This window comes from Phodopus roborovskii, unplaced genomic scaffold (genome assembly GCF_943737965.1).
Source record: "Phodopus roborovskii unplaced genomic scaffold, PHOROB, whole genome shotgun sequence".
Lineage (NCBI taxonomy): Eukaryota > Metazoa > Chordata > Mammalia > Rodentia > Cricetidae > Phodopus > Phodopus roborovskii.
In genome coordinates this window covers 47,194,813-47,212,239 of record NW_026126433.1, presented here as the reverse complement: position 1 = coordinate 47,212,239, position 17,427 = coordinate 47,194,813, and positions in this window count along the sequence as shown.

The window sequence follows — 17,427 nt, the reverse complement described above, 5'->3', positions numbered from 1 at the left end:
TATGCCCACTGCCTTCCTGCCCCTGTAGGCCCTTTAAGGAGCTTGCCCTGTGAGGATTCCACAGGGTTTGTTTGTGACTATTTGGAGGTGGAAATCCACAGTGAATACCCAGGGTCATTTTCCCAGTCAATGTTTACTACAATGGCTCCATTAGGAAGCTGCCTTTCAAAGCCTTCTTTCCCTGTGTCTCAGAACAACCCATTTGCTGTGAGCTGAGTGCACAGTAAAGGTCAATGCCAACCAGAATACCAGGGACGAAGAAAGCTTCTAACAACACTGGAAGTGAAGATAAGTGACATAGAAAACTATTCTCAGAAGAGCAGCATGCCACTCACCTGGCTTTTAGAGTTAACAGTAGTCATCTGTTGAACAAACAAAAAAGAAATACAGTCGGCCACCTGCTTAAGAAGCTTTGAATGGTGTTACGGTAGCTCAGAATCTCCTAGGCTAGAAGAGGGGACCTTCCTGCCACATGGCCATTGATAGGAACTTTTGATCTCATTGATAGGATCCTCTATCAATCAGTGATGTGACCAGAAAGAAGCTGTGTGGTTAGCTACCTTGAAGGGCAACAGTATGTCAATTCCAGTCTGGAGAAACTACACTAATATAATTAAGACAGAGGCTTATGTTTTCATTCATGCACTGTTTCAGAAATCCTGGCTAATTTAGATATTGGTAAGTTGATACAGAAAAAATGCACACACTCTCACACACACACTCATACTCATACTCACACACACACATTTTGGAATGTTGACTAGAGTAGAAAATGGGACCTTCATTTCAGCCAAGTTCACGGTAAAGCCTTAAATCTACAGCCTCCTGGGCTCAGGTCAACTGAATGATCCAGGTTCATTAAGTTGAATATGTTTGTTCCCAGGTACTGTTTTAGAGCCTGTTCTCCTTTGCCAGAAAGTTAATTGGGGAATTCAGTTTTGGTCTCTGAAGACACACAAAATTTGTAAAAAAAACAACTACCCAGACAGCATGCTATAAATTCCTGCAGATAAAAGCACTGTGATTTTGTTTATGTAAGTGTAAATCTGCCCAAAGGCCAGATAGTAGCGACCCTTATTGGGAGGTGAGAGCTAGTGTTTTAAGAGAGACTTCTGGGACGCTGGTAGCATTGACTTATTGATCTGGGTATTGGTTACAAGATAATATTCAGTTGTAATCATGTACATTTATGCACACAGCTTGTTTGCAAGTTACATGACAATAACATTTTATTTAACCTGACAGGCAATGCAGCACTGAGGTCAGAGGTACCCCAAATCAGGTGTGGCCTGCTTTCTGCAGGGAAGTTGAAGTTGGGTTGAGATTGATGGGAGCCCTGTGAATCAGTGGTGCCCACTCATTCCTAGAACTTAGAACAATTCTTGGCACATACCAGGCTCTCAATAAACAGTTGTCAAGAAAGTGAATGGATTGACGAGTTAAATATGCACATTTTCCAAACAAAGGATTCAATAACACAGTTGTGTAGATCAGACAGCAGGGTGATGCTTCCATCTTGTCATATCCTGAACTTACCTCTCAGAATGCACATTATAGTAAGTCAGCCTAATGCTGTGATGAATTTGTTCAGGGCTTTTAAAGCCTCATGATGTGTACATGCATATATGTCTGTGGGTAAGGCTTGGATCTTAAACATCCTTGAAGGTTATGTGATAAGAGGTTCGGTCACTAGGCTAGACACTATTGGGAGGTGATAGGCCTTTAAGAGACATGACCTATGAAAGGAGATTAGTCCTCTGGGTGCAAGCCCTTGAAGGGGATTGTGGGACCACAGACACTTGTGCTCAGTTTTGTTTGTTTAACAGCCATAGTGAACTAAGTAGTTTTGGTTCACCACCCAGCATGAGGCTCTGTATAACCAGGCACCAAAGTAACGATGCCAAGTGATCATGGACTGAGACCTCTGAAACTGAGATAACACAAATCTTCTCTTCTTTAAGTTGATGGTCTCAGGTAGTCACTGTGGCGGGAAGCTGACTAACATGTCTGCACACCTGCCAGCACCCACTGTCTCTCACTTTGGATCCAGTTTTGTTTGGAGGATTCCATAAGGGGGCATACCTAAGTACACACTTAGAAGTGATTTTGTTCAGCTTAGAAGCAGATACTTGCCTACTTCTCAGACCTCTGTCTTCAGCCTGCCTCTTTCACTCCATCCTCTACAACTAGGGTGACCCAAGTCCTCCAAAGTATCAACCTTTGGCTCCGGGGTCTCCAACCCCTACATGAGTGTTCTTGGTGAACTCATCAGCTCCCCTAGGTGGGGACGAGCTTTTGGTGGAGCTTGAACACCAGCATGGGTTTGGACAGTGGCTATGTCAGGGCCAGAGTGTGTGGTGGTTATAGTGAACCAGAAATCGCTGTGCCCCTTAGAGTTAGAGGTATACTCCAATATCTAGGCCATGCACACTTGGGAAAAGGAAAAGATCAAGATCCTCAATAAGAAGTTCACTTCCTTCACCCTTGGGGTGTGGTTCTTTTAGCAGCAGAACAAGATACCAGAAAGCAAGTGGGACCTCCTGCAGCAGAGTGAAGTGGCTTGAAGCAGCATGGATAACAAATGTAAAAGCTGTATCAATAGTAGTTGGACACCTTGGGACAGAAGAAGCTGAAGATGGGGGTGGAGCTTGGTAACATGCTGGCCTGGTAGAAAGCACTAAGTATTAGTAGAAGGATGAGATCAACCAGACAGAGATGGGAAATGAATTTGTGCCCACTGAAAAAGATAAGGCCTACACAAACAAAATGGACCTGGAGTTGGGACTGAAAACCATGAGGTCAACTTCCTCCAGCAGATCCTCCATCCACATGCTGCAGTTCCAGATCTTGGAGATGGCTATATTTCTGTCCTCAGACAACAGCTGTTCCCTGAGCACAGATGACATCATGGTCAAAGTCCATGCCCAGTGTGAGAATATCTTAAAAATAAGTAGCTAGGTTGAGGCTGAGAGCGTGTACCAGGTCAAATATGAGGATCGACAGATACTGGCTAGGAAGCACAGGGGTGACTTAAGAGTTCTCCGCTTGCAGGCAGAGATCAAAGCTGAAGGCTTCCTTTACTGATGCTAAGCATGTAATTAAGGATGGCAAGGCAAGTCTGACCAATTTAGAGACTACCAGAGAACAGGCCAAGCAGGTCATTGTCCAGAAGCTGCATGAGTACTATAAGCTCTTGAACTTCAAGCTGGCTACAGACCGTGAGATCATCAGCTATTGCAAGTTGCTGGAGGCCAAGAGAGCTGGGGGTGTCTGGGGTGCAGAACTTGGGATTCCATATGAAGGTCATTGATGGTTACTCAGGAGGGTCAAGCTTTGTCTACAGGACCCTCTGGAGACCAGGCTCCAGTGATGGTGTGAGTTCTTTCCATCCTAGCTTCAGTTCTGCTGGAAGCTCTGTTGTACCAAGGCCATGTTAATGAAGACAAATGAGAGAAAGTCATAACAGGCACCTAATCTTTGATGTCCTCTCCAAGGGAAGAATCATGGCAGGCCCTCCAAACCTGTTTTCCCTGCATCTTTCCTCAATCCCTGGAGTTTGTGGAGGAGACAGGTCTTTGGGTGAGTGCATAAAACAAGATGCTCACCTGAGGCTTCAGCCCACTTTTGGGAGAAGTCTTCTGCCTGGGATACCCCTCTGGCTCATTTCTTCACCAAAACCAACTTAATTGTCTCTTCTAAAACAAAGCTGCAGTTGGCTTTGCCACCCCATCTCCCAAGGTGATATTTTAAGGTCATACATGGCAGTATTGTATTTCTACTTATATTCTCCATGTTTGAGAAACTAAGACAGAAAAATTGCCAATTTGAAGCCAGTTTGTGCTATATAACAAATTCCATATTAGCTTGGGTTAGTGAAATTGTGTTACAAACAAAAACAAACAAGTGAATCTTGTAAGGATTTTAATCTTATTTTTGTTTGTGAATATGTAATGGGTGTGTATGTGTGCACATGGGCGCCTGCCATAGCACAGTTGTGAAGGTTAGAGAGCCTCAGACCTGTCTTTGTCTTCTCTCTTGTTTGAGGAGGGGTATCTTTGTTGTTTTCTCCTAAATAAGACAGTCTATCTAGCTCCAGACCTCCTGGGAACTCTCCTATCTTCATCTCTGGCTTCCCCAATAGGAGGGCTTGGATTTCAGATGTCTCTCTATGTGCACAGCTTTCTATATCGATTCTAGGGATCCAAGCTCAAACTCTAATGCTTGCACAGTGAGTCTTTACCTACTATGCAATCTTCCCCAGGCCAAAAACATGATATTTGGAGACATGTGTTGGCTTAAAATGAGGACAGTACATTAATTCCTTCATTCTTTTAATTTCTAATCAAAATTTTCTGGGAGGATTAAATTAGCATGAGAATGTTGATTGATGAGTATAGTCAGAGTGAAGGGATTACGATGATCTTGGATATGCATTTAGATTTTATTGACACCTTCTGTGTATAGAACAATGTGATAGAGTAAGCCTAGATAGCTTCTAACCTCTAATATTTATGGTTGTTTTGTGAAATTCATATTAATGTTTTCATTATGATGAGTTAACCAAGTTCAAAGGGGGTAACTGATAATGCTGACACCACGGGAGTAAATATGCAAGTTACCAGTGCTTACAGAATGCATGAGTTAATAAATCACATAGAATCTGAACTCAGGCACACTGGTTCAAAATTAATCAATCTGGAGTTTTGATGTGATAGGCAAGACTTACTCAGCAGGACAATTGGGATTTCTCCACCCAAGAATCCTTCCCTGGCTGGTGGTAGAAATAAGTGGACAAGTTATTTTTCCCAACAATTCACTCATTCATTTTGTCAACAAATTTTAGTAAGCATATATCATGAAGCTGGTACTGCTTATTAATTACCCTGGGATTTAGATAGGTGGTATGCAAGGCAGAATAAAGAATTTCTGCATTTTCTTGGTTTTTTTGTTTGTTTGTTTGTTTGTTTTTGTTTTGGTTCCAGACAGGGTTTCTCTGTGTAACAGTCCTGGCTGTCCTGGAACTTGCTCTGGAGGCTGGCCTCGAATTCAGAGATCGCCTTCCTCTGCCTCCCAAGTGCTGGGATTAAAGGTGTGTGCCACCACCACCCTGGCTGAGGAATTTCTACCTTACGTGGCTATTAAGAGCCACTGATTCTGGTAGCGACATGGGAATTCAGTCTAGTGGAGAAAGGACAAGAAAACAAATGAATACAGTAGGGTTGCATGGGGATTCATGGGTGAGCCATAAAAAATATCATTTTTAAATTTCACTTTCAGTTAACTTTGAGAATTATTTTCCTTTAAAAATTGTGTCCTGTGACTGAGGGAATGGCTTAGTGGGCAAAGTGCTTGTTGTGTAAGTATGAGTTTCTGAGTTCCCTAAATAAAATCTGGGCATGGTGCCCATCTGTAACCCCTGTGTTTTGAGGGCATGAGGAAGCAGAGACAGGAGGATTTCTGGGGCTTACTGGCCACCCTGCTGAATGCCTGAACCAGGCTCATCAAGAGATTCAAAAATAAAGTTGAAATCGAGTGAGGAACATGTGCATGCACCCACACAAACACATGCATACACCATGCACAAACATATACCACATACACACAAAAATAAAAAGTAAAAATAGCGTCATTTCACTTCAGATGTACAGGTAGTAAGGGGTGCAATTCTGCGTGGTCATGGAAGGCAAGCCCACTCGTCATTACCATAGTTTGTCAAAAGATTGATCCTCTGCAGACAGCAATGAAGGGAAATGAAGCTTGACATCTACTTTTTCTATAGGCCTATATACAGCTGGGAAACTGTCATGAAAAATGAAGGTGTCTGTGTCTTAGTCTCTGCATTTATGAGCATCATTGGCAACAAAGCCATGGTGTTCTCTTAAGGCCCGGACCCTCCTTGTAGAAACAGACAAAACCATTCGTCTTCTCAGCATGTCAGGCAAGGTAGATATTTCTGGTTGGAATGTTACCAAAACTCAGCTTTGCTTCAACACACACACACACTTTGTTTTTGTACATTTCTCAAAGCCGCTTATAATATTCCTCAGGAAAGGGACCCACACACAATGTTGAAACCACATGTCTTGGAAAAGAGTCAAAAGATTTATAGCTTGGATTGGAGAAAAAGTATTAAAATAGCATCTCTATCAACCATAGCCATCCATTCCAAGGTCACACATGCTCTTTCAGTCGATGGGTGAAGGTCATGCAGGGGTTGGCTAACAAGCCATTTTCCTTGAAGATAATTACAGACACCTTCCAATGCATCTAGGCTTTGGTTTTTACCCACCAGATACATACTGATACTATCAGAAATTCCTACTTTATAAATTTGTTTTTGGAAAGATCAAAGGCCTTGGATATCTCCAAGACCATAGTAGACTGTATTAATCAGACATCTGACATAGGTACAAAACTTTAATGCTCACTGATGTACAAAGTATGTGCTACATTTAGCTTTAATATATCTGGTTTATTTTCTTGGTAAATAAAAAGCCATAATATAGCATCAAGTTCAAATACCCTTGACACCAGAGTGTGCTCACCTCTAGGACTTGACCAACAATTTTGAAATCATGTTCATTGCTGCTTACCATCTGTTAATTTCATCAGCACCAGAGCTTTGAGCTATCCACTAACTAGCTAAGAGAGTTTTTTATCAAGGGCATGAAAGAGAAGTATAATATTTTTTAAAATTCATCCTCTTAAGTATAATGACTTTCTACATGGTAAGCTTAAAGTTGAAACTTCAGACAGAAAGCATTTGGGGATGGGGAGATGGCTCATTTGGTAAAGTGCTTGCATGCATAAGGAGCTGAATTCAATCCACAGAACCCAAGTAAAGCTGGGCATTGTGGCATCAGCTTGTAATCCCAGGATTGGGAAGGTAGAGACAGGTGGATCCCCGAGGCTCCCTGGCCAGTCTATTTAGTAAGGTCTAGGTCATAAAACTCTCTCTCTCTCTCTCTCTCTCTCTCTCTCTCTCTCTACATATATATATATATATATATATATATATATATATGTGTGTGTGTGTGTGTGTGTGTGTATGTATATGTATATATATCTGAGGAATGATACCCAAGGCTGTCCTCTGGCCTCCAGCACACATATGTGTACCACTTACATTCATGAGCATGTACATAAACACACACTAATACTCACAAAAGAAAACATTTAGTTGTCATTTTCAGAAGGCACTTAGAAAAAAAAAGAAAGGTGTTTCGCAGAACATGGTACTACGCTAAGTGCAGCTGTCCTGTGACAAAACACCTGAGACGTTCGGCTTAAGAAGAAGAAAGGTCTGTTTTGATTCACAGTTTCAAAGGTTCAGACACTGACCCCATCAGAAATTCCCCACTTTATAAACTCCTTTTGGAAACCTCAAAGGCCGTGGACATCCCCCAAATTACAGAATCTGCCAGTCAGACATCTGACATGACTTCATTCTATTATAATCATGTCAGTCTTTCCATCCAAAGTCCAATCGTATGATCATGGTGTTGTCACTCTGAAAGAAGAGGGCAGTCAGTTGGGTAAATATGTTCTATTTAGTAGGTTGAAGTTAAAGGTGCCAAACCCAAACCTGATTTAAATCTTTGAAGGGAAACAATTTCTTGTGTGGTTGGCAACAGCTGAACTCCTAACATCCCTGCATATTCATTTCATAGATATTTAATTCAGTATAGATTCATATTCATTTGTATTGATTTGTACTGGCTTTCATTTCTTTCTTGTTTAAGTTTTTGTGTGTGTTTGTGGGCATGTTCACATATGTGTTCGTGCCCATGTATATACATGCATGTGTGAGTGTGTACACATGTGCAAATGTTTGTGAAGAGCAGAGGTCAACCTTGGGTGTCATTTCTTAGAACGATTCTCCTTTTTAAATTTTTTAAAATCTATTTTGTGTGTGTGCTCACATGCAGGTGTCATGGTGTGAGTGTGGGGGTTGGACTCTGTGGGAATCACTTCTCTTCTCCCATCATGTGGGTTCTAGGAGTTGAACTGAAGACATCAGGCTTGGCTACAAGCACCCTTATCTACTGAGCAAGCTCACTGACCCCAGCCCTTCTCTTTTGAGACTGGGTATCCTAGTGTGCTTTCTGTCCTTGTGATACAACATTGACAAAAACAACTTGGAGAGGAAAGGGCCTATTTCAGCTTGCAATTTACAGCTGGTCATCAGAAGAAGCCAAGGCAGGAACAAGGCAGAAACCAAAGCAGAGACTTGCTTCCTCTGTTCACTCTCATCTAGTTTTATCATACAATCCAAGATCACCTGCCTAGAAGTGTCCCCACAGATATACACACAGGACAATCTGATGGAGGCAATTCTTCAGTTGAAGCTTTCTCTTCCCAGGTATATCAAATTGCCAACCAAGATTACCCACCACAAGTGTAGACAATGGCTTTTCTAGCTCAGAGCTCCCAAATCTTCCATTTTCCTCCCACAAAACAGTCCAAAGCATAACAGCCCATGGTCAGATTCATCATAGCCATCAACCACTTCTACCAAAAGCAACATGTGTAAGAAAAAGTTATTCAGGCTTAGGGTTCCGGAGAGAGCTCATAAGCTTCAGGGAAGCATGGCAGCAGATGGCCTTAACAGGAAGCTGAGAGGTCACATCTCCAACTACAAACAAGACAGATAGACCAACTATCAGTGGAGGAAATCTGTGAGCTCTCAAAGGTCACCTCCAGCAAGGCCTCACTCTCTAAAGGTTCCCTGACTCCCTCCAAACAGTTCCACCCACTGGACCAAGTGTTTGAATAAATGAGCCCATTGGGGACATTTCTTATTTGAGCCAGCACACAAACCTACAAGTTGCCAAATAGGGCAGGCAGGCTATCCAGTGAACTTCAGGAATCTGAGCATCTCAGCCTCCTCTGCACGAGATTACAAGAGTTTGCCGCCACATCCAACTTTTTATGTGGATGCTGTCATTCAAACTCATCTCCCCATCATCACAAGCTTCCATCACAAGGACCACTCTAATGGTCCTCTGTCAAGTTATATCCCCATTTGAGAGGAATCCCATTTCTGAGGTCAACAGCTGACAATATTGGTCTTGAAAAAAAAAGTGTATTATGCCAAGGTTCTGGGGGGAAAACAAGAGATAACTGCATGGACTAACCACACTAATGGCCTATGTCTCATGACTCAGCATCATGAGAAATTTCTGCCTGCTTTAAGGTTGTCAAGTTCAGCCTGACTCAAAATTAGGGGTAGAATTGGCCTAGAGTTGCTAAGATTACTATTTAGGGTCAGGATTTCGGAGATACAATTTTTAAATGTAAATATATTTTTTTTTCTAGATGTGAGGTAAATACTTTTTAATCTTTATTTGTGACTGAAAGGTTTTTATATTTAGTCTGGCTTTACAGCTTCCTTCCTTTTATTAATTAACCAGCAAGGAACAGCCAGCGTTAACTCGGGACCATCAATTTATGACCTGAGGGTCTTCCCCACTCTTAGCCTCTTGCTGTTGTCAATTTAGTTTGTTGTGAGAGAAATACATTGATCAAAAGTAGAGATGCTAAAATTTAGGTTTTTATGTTACTGTTGGCTAGGTTATTAAATGTGAAAAAATATTACCATACTCATCAAATTCTAAAGAAAATCAGAAGTTAGTAATAAAAACCTAAGGTACAATTTTTAATTTTTTTTTCTTTTTGAGACAAGGTTTTGTTATATAGCTTAGGCTGTCCTTGAACTCATGACCCTCCTGCCTCATCTTTTCAAGCAGAGTTGAGGGACTCTTGGGGAGCAAGACTGATGTGCTAAATAGTTTCCTCACTTCTCTTTGAGGCTGTACTGTCATTCTTCCACAGCCATTTTCTTTTCCAACTTGGTTTGAATTTTGCCGGGTTCCCCATTGTCTGTGTGTCCTAGAGTCAGAGTCAGCGATTCCAAGTAGGTCCTCAGATATCAAAAGTAACAGGTATGGAGCATGGACACCACATACTGCTTTGGAAACAAATAGCCACAGACTTAGCCACTTAAAACACTTATTAACTTCCTGTTGTGAAAGACTGGAGCCCGGGGTGCGTCTTGCTGGGCTAATGTCTTAGTGTCCAAAGGGCTGAGCTTATTCCTGGTGTCTAACAGCTGGTTTGCCGCCCTTTTATGGTTTTTAGAGGTCTCTGCATCCCTTGCTTATGGCCTGCCTCCTCCATTTTCAAAGCCAAGGACTTGAATTGGGGTCCTCTCCTGTCACATTCTTCTGTCTATTGTACCCCCCTTGCTCTTTTTCAGCCTCCCTTCTCAATTCTAAGAACTCTCATGATTTTTTTTTTTCTTTTTTGGGGGGAAGGATTGTTTGTTTGTTTTTGAGACAGTTTCTCTGTGTAGCTTTGGAGCCTATCTGGGCACTCACTCTGTAGACTGAGCCGATCTCAAACTCAAAGAGATTGGCCTGCCTCTGCCTCCCGAGTGCTGGGATTAAAGTCATGTGCCACCAACGCCCAGTGAACTCTCATGATTATTCTGCCAGGACACCTTGATATTCAGTCTATTACAAGACTGTCACATCTACAGCCTCTCTTGCTGTATACGATCATATGTCCACAGGAGTTTAGGATGCAGACAGACATTTGTTCTGTTTCTCTAAATATCCTTGAGACTGTATGAAAAGTAATGTTCTTATACTTGGAATGGTAGAAAACTTAGACAGTAAATGCAGGATCCTTACTTTGATCCCCAGAGTCACAAAACAGTGGCAGTGTTCTTCAGGGATGGTGAATTCTTCCTCTTGAAAACAAAAATGATGTTTTGTCCGTTACAGGAAGCAAATAAATTTCCCCAAAATTGTGCCCCGAATATTGAGTAGACAGACACGGCAACCAACAGAAGAAACACCTGCTTCCCTGGCCACAACCCTTCTTGATAAACCTGACCATGAAAAGGTCAGGGAATCCATAGCCCATGAGCAACTCTGTCTAGCAGGACCCGTGTGTTTCCCAGAGTCCCAACTACTTCTTTTATAAGGTTCCATCAGGTATTTAGCATTAGTCCTGTAAGAGTTACTGTTACATTTGGAAGGCTTTATTTTCAAGAATATTTGCTCCTCAGGGAAGAAATGTACGTCCTAAATTTGCTACACTTGAAAAGAACCAAAGGGCAGCCAAGACTTCTTTCCATTTGGCATTATTCTAGTGTCTTCTCCTAAGAGGCGGACACTTCACAGATCCTCATTTTGGATTTTGGTAACCACTATCTCCCTAGTGATCATTGGTTTTAGATTTCAGCAAGCAGAGCACTTTGAAATCATGCTTTAAAAAACAAAACAACAAAACCCTCTAAATCTTGTAATACAGCTTCTCCAAATCTTCCCTTTCTCTCATTCTTTTCTTTCATCTCCTCTCCTTCCTTCCTCCCCCCTCCCCACTTTTTTTCAGTTACTAGAGCTTGAACCTAGGGCATCGTGCATACAAGGCAACCACTCTGCCACTGAACGGTACCTCCAGCCTGAAATTCCTGTTTTCGTATTTTCTTAATTTGTGATTGGTATTATGCAGAATTGGGATGGTTACAAAATCTGACAGTGTGGTCTGTGCTCCATACTTTAATACCTTTCTGTGACTCACCCTGTTTTGATCAGAAGGAAAACTAGATGCAAACAAAATAATTACCATCACCAAGGTCACATGTTTGATTGGTCAGAAGCATCTGTTAAACAAGACATTCCACATGTGAATTTAATACACCTGAAAAGGCTACCTGGCATTCCAAACTTGAAATGAGAGAAAAGAGTGTATTTTTGGGCTCCTTAGATAGGAGTCAAGCCTCAAGTGAGTAAAGGAAGATTTATTTCTCTGCTGGGTGAATGGCACAGAATTCCTTTTGATGGTAGACCTATTGCCAACACAGAAGGAGACCCAGTGTCCGTAAACTCTGCCCTTGATCATGGATGCATTCAAAGTCACAGTAAGGATAAATGTAAGACATGTGCAGTCCACATTTCCTTCTTTCTTAAAGCGTCTTGGAGAAATGAGAAGGAAAGACACAGCGGTTTTTTTTTTTTTCAACCCTACAGGTGGTTCTAGTTACTTTATATGTATGTCTAATTGCTCAGATGTTACCTGAGCAGTATGGAGAGAGGTATGGTAAAATCTCTTCATACCCCCACCCCCACTCACAAGGCTGCCTGCACCTTCTCCAGCATATGGCCCCTTTTCTGCATGCAAAAGCTGAGGTGTGCCCTGTTCCTGTCTCACCCTTTGCCACCAAGTCTCAAGAAGCCTGGGCTGACAAGCATAGCAGTGAAGGGGTGGGGGGAGGGGCCGCCACCAGCTGTTGCTAATAAAACAACTGCAGCCGCTGCCTCAGTGGCTTCCCCTGACTTCACATCCCTGTGGTGTTGGCAGTAACTGGGAGGGGAGTTAAGGGAGCAGTCCTCTCTCTGGGGAGACAGTAAGAATATTAATATTAATGTGATTTTCTGTTCCCTCACATGGGAAAGGATAGGATAAAATGTTTTAAAGGAGGCTGATCAATCATTCCAATTCTGGCAAGAAAATGATGCCTTTGCATTTAAGGGGGGGGGACATCTGAGTAGAATCAGGGGTAGTTTTTTCCCCCCAAAAAAGGGAGGTGTGTGGCAATCCTAAATTCACCTCTACGATGGAATAAGCATTTGGCCCTTCTGAGACCTTTGGCCCCACAGGGAGAAAGTAAAACTTTAAAATGCATCCCTTGAAAAATCAGCACTCGAGTTTCTGTACTCTTTCTGTGTTCTACTGCCTCGTTGAGTTATTACCAGAGCCCATGAGGGCATCTGGGGTGGTCAGTCGGTGGTCAGACACCGAGGACAGAGTGGATGATCTGAGACCCTTTCTGACCCTGTGAACCCACATCTGCCCCAGCCAAGCATTTTCTGATTTCTGGGCGGCTTGGGAAGTGTCTTTAACCACAAGTTCTTCAGAGTCAGGAGGACTCAGAGCCCCGCCTTTCAATGTCTGGGAGGTTGCTGCTGGCCTGTGATCAGGGCACCAGCGAGGCTGCACAAAAGACTTCGGAGGTGGGCAGATAGACATGAGTTTCTCAAGACTTGAAAGGTTTCAAGGTTTTGTTCCTGGAAGTACAAGTGGACCCTTGTGTGGGAGACAAAGATGTGTGGGCTTGGGGAGGGGGTAGGGACAGTCTGATCCTTTTTCTGTCCTCTAGCTGAATAGTGACGGGCCCAGCATGAAGACATTTGTGACCTCCATCCCCCTTGCCAGATGCCAGACGGCCATTAGTTAACCAGAGAAGCGACCTTTCCAGTGACATTCCGCCACCCGTTCACCCCCCCTGAGGAGGCTCTGGGCGTCAGAGCTGGAGTGGCCGCCTGAGCTAGGTGCAGCTCAGTGGGGCACAATAAGCTCACAGAACAAGTTTGGGAAAGTGCAGGAAGGCAGAAGCACTGACTCTAGACTCTAAGGCAGAATGAGGAGGAGGCACGCATTCAAAGAGGCTTTCTGTCTAGTGGGAGTTTTTAAAGATCATCGTGAGAGCTCAAGGGGATGGCTCGTTTTCCTGAAGAGCATTTACGCACATGCTGTCCACCCCCCAGTTTTTTTTGTTTGTTTGTTTGTTTGTTTTTTTGTGATTCCTTAATTATCAAGGCCCCTTCTGATACATCAACTGTAAGACTCATCCTGGGCATCCCAACCTGGTTCCCTCTCATTCTCCACTGTCCATCTCCCACTGTCCTTTATCCCTGCCTGGGTACTCTTTCATGTTCTATTCTTAAGGAAAATTTAAATCAGCATTAACCTCATTGAGACGGCCTTGCACTGAGTGATACGACATCTCCTATTATTTAGAAGGACTTTTATTTTCTCCACTACAATGTCACCTCCATACTGTCACTGAAGCATCACCTGGACTGACCCTGCATATCAAACATTTCTGATAAGTTTCCAGCTTAATGAGTGAACAGAGAGAGCTCTATCGTTCATCCACTGAGATCACAGATCCTAAGAAGATCATACAGGGCCCCAAGACAGAAACCTGGCCTCATTTAAGTGGACAGATAAATACCTGCTAAGACTCATTACCATTGTTTAGTTTCTGGCCCACATGCAGGTGAGGTGCTTCAGAACCCCTCCTGGGAACACGCATCCCTACACGTGGTTTCTAAAGAAACCTTATTCTACTCTTTCGTACATTATGTTATTGCTATGGAAACGACGATATTTTAAAGAAGAACACTGGAACTTTCCAAATACAGTATTTATTCTTCTGCTGCTAGCAAAATAATGTGTTTCGCCTAAGAACTTGTTAGGTGGCCTGCAGCTAAATATAAAAAGACAGATTCTTGTTGTGGATAAGTCTATGGGAAAATTTGGACCACCAGCTTTTCAGGATACATGTGAAAATAAACTCCTTGCAAAAATTCTAGACGTAATTGGGGCCTTCAATGAAGCACTTAATATGTTAGGTTTCCTCTTTGAGTTAGAGAAGCAATCTAAATGTAGACCCTAGAAACCCCCTCTTCAGGTTCCAAGCTGGTGGTGGCCCTGGGGTTTCAGAGGATCGGTGTTGCTTATTACTTTCATCCGTCTGGTTCAGCAGTCCCAGCTTCCCTAGCCTGATGTCTTATTTAATCAAGCTGTTAAGGGACAAAGTATGAACTCTTAGGCTAAAAGGAACAGAATAGGACTGCTTGAAGGTTGCCAAGGGGCCGCTCAACTCTTATATGTACACGTCACTTTCAACATTAGCAGATAATATCCACTGACAGCTTCACCCTCCTTCGTGATGTTAGTTTGTGAGTTCCTGTGTTTGTGGTGCTGGGGACTGAGCCCAGGGGCTGGCACACAGTAGGTGAGCCACACCCCTAACCTTCTGACCTTTGCAGCATACTTTGGCATTAAATAACTAGTGTGGCTTGAGTCTTAAATGCCCTCATCCTCTGCCAAGACCCCTGTATTGAGGCTTGGTCCTCAGCTTGGCCTTCTGGGAGATGTCAGATGTTGAGACCGGGGTGGGGGGGGAGAGGAGGGGGGAGGCTGGCAATACCTTTAAGTCAGGTGAAGGCATGCCCTCGGGTGAATTGTAGGACCCTGGTGTCTTCCTCTTTCCTCTCTCATTGGAGGTATGTTCCCTGGACACTCCAGCTTCTCCAAGTTCTCCATCCTTTTTTTTAAAAAATCGTTTTAATTTTGTATTATAATGATTATAGTGGTAGGGATAGAGATTATATGACAACTTTCAGGATTTGGTTCTCTCTTTCCATCATGGGTTCTGGGGATCAGACTCAGGTTCCCTGGGCTTTTGCTGCAAGAAGCACTACCTGTTGAGCCATCTCACCAGACTGAGTTCCCCCATTTCATAAGGCTGCAAGGAGGGTTAAGTGAAATGCACACAGGAGACCTGAGGCCGGCCGTAGTAATCATGACTTTCTCCTTTTTCCTGCTGGTGTAATGTAACCACCACACTTTTCCCTGTGCTTTCATCGCTTTTTCTCAACCTGCTAAAATGCAAGGTGGATTGTTTGTTTGCTTGTTTATGCTCAGCAGCAGCAGGAGGGGATGTCAGACCATGTTTCCATGGACATAGTCCACTTCTGCAGATATTTCTCCCGATAGTAGTTTAGTTTGGGTATAACGTAAAAGCTCATTTGACAAAACATGTCAGTTTTTCACACTCTTACAGTTTACAGTCAGGAGTAGTAACACAAACAAGCCTGTGAAGGTTTTCATTCTGGAGCACTCTGAAGTTTCAGATAAGAAGGGATCTGGTAATGCACTGAATTTCATAATGTTGCATGCTACCTTGATGGCATAACTGAGAAAATAACAGGCCTGCTTGGCTGTGTGGCATGTAGACCCCAGCATCTTCTCTGGCCTTGCCTGTGGACCCAAATCCATCACAGCAGTGTCTCGTATTGATCCCCAGAGTTTTTCCACACAGGGCACTCTAGGTGTCATAATGGGATATTCACTTTGTCTCCTTCTGTGGCACTGACCACGCCCATTGGGGGTGGAGCCAGGGGCGGAAATGACTTGTGGAAGGAGGTCTGAGGAGGAGCCCGGAGAGGAGAGCATCTGGTGGAACTTGCTGGTGTTCATCTGTCTAGGCTGTAAGTTATTTCTCCCTGAATAAACATCTATTCAGCTTATTTGTTTATCCTGACCCTTATTTAACTGCAATATCTGGGGGGGGGGTGGAGCCAGAGAGCATTCCCTGGCTCCTCCTGACTTCCTTCCACAGGTCACTTCCGCCCCTGGCTCCACCCCCAATGGGCGTGGCCAGTGACACAGAAGGAGACAAAGTGAATATCCCATTACAAGGTGTCCTCCATCAGGCAAAAGGAATTGGTTTATTGGTTTAAATCTGTCCATCTTGCCAGAGTTAGATGATTTCCCCAAGTTTTGATTTCATCAGAGATGCATTTACATTTATACAGGAGAACAAAAAAGGTTTCTTTGAATACTTTCACATTCACTTTAAAAAGTCAGTGAAAATGTACTTAGTTTCCATTTTTAATTGGGCCAGACATAATTAAATTCCCAGTACAATAAGCCTAGAGGAAATCATATCCATGCAATCCCCAAAGCTTTGCTCAAGCCACCAGGAGGCCCATCCCTCTCAGTCACTGTAATTTACCACCAATCCCCTCCCCGTGCCCTTCAGCAAGCTTCCTCTTTCTCCCTCTTACTGTCTTTGTCTCCCAGATCTTTTCTTGGCTGGATTCTCTTAGGAAGTCCCCATCCCGTCTGACTCCAGAATACATTCATAATCTCTAGTTTAAGCTAGCCTGTGATCTGTCCCCATCTCCAGAGCTGGCCCTTCATCCTCCCATCCTTCTCCACAATCTCAAAGGCTTCTGAATCTTCATTCATTTTTCCCCCAGTCTCATTCCTCTAGCTTCTCTAACTCAGGAGGTGGCAACCTGTCACAGAGAATTCAGATGCCCTTAGCTAAAGTCAGCCATGGCAGCTCACAGAAACCAGCTAGGCAACAAGCAACAAGCAAGCAGTCAGGAAGGCAGCATCCAGACCTTCCAAAGATCCTGGAAGCAAGTAAACCTCTGTGCTTCATCCCTTTCCTGTGTGTCTTCGCTCTTACTCTGTCTGCCTGGGGTATAATTCTACCTATTTCTGTATCTCCAAATCTTGCTGTCCCTTTAAGAACCAAATTGAACATATTTCCCACCTGATAATTCAAACACAAGTAGTCTTTGGTCTGGTAGCAGCCAGATGCCCTTCTCACCTCTTTCCTCCTAGTGTTGTAAGTCCATGTACAGTTTATCTCATTAGTTCTGGAAATTGAGGAAGGTTGGAATCTGTGTCAGGTACAGTGTAAGCTGTATGTCTGTGGGCATAGCTATTTTGCATAGGTAACAAAACTGTGTCACAAAAGGCTCCATGATATTTTGTAAACCACAAAGCCTTAAGTGTCAACTTTGCCACTCATTTTAATGTCCTGTACACATC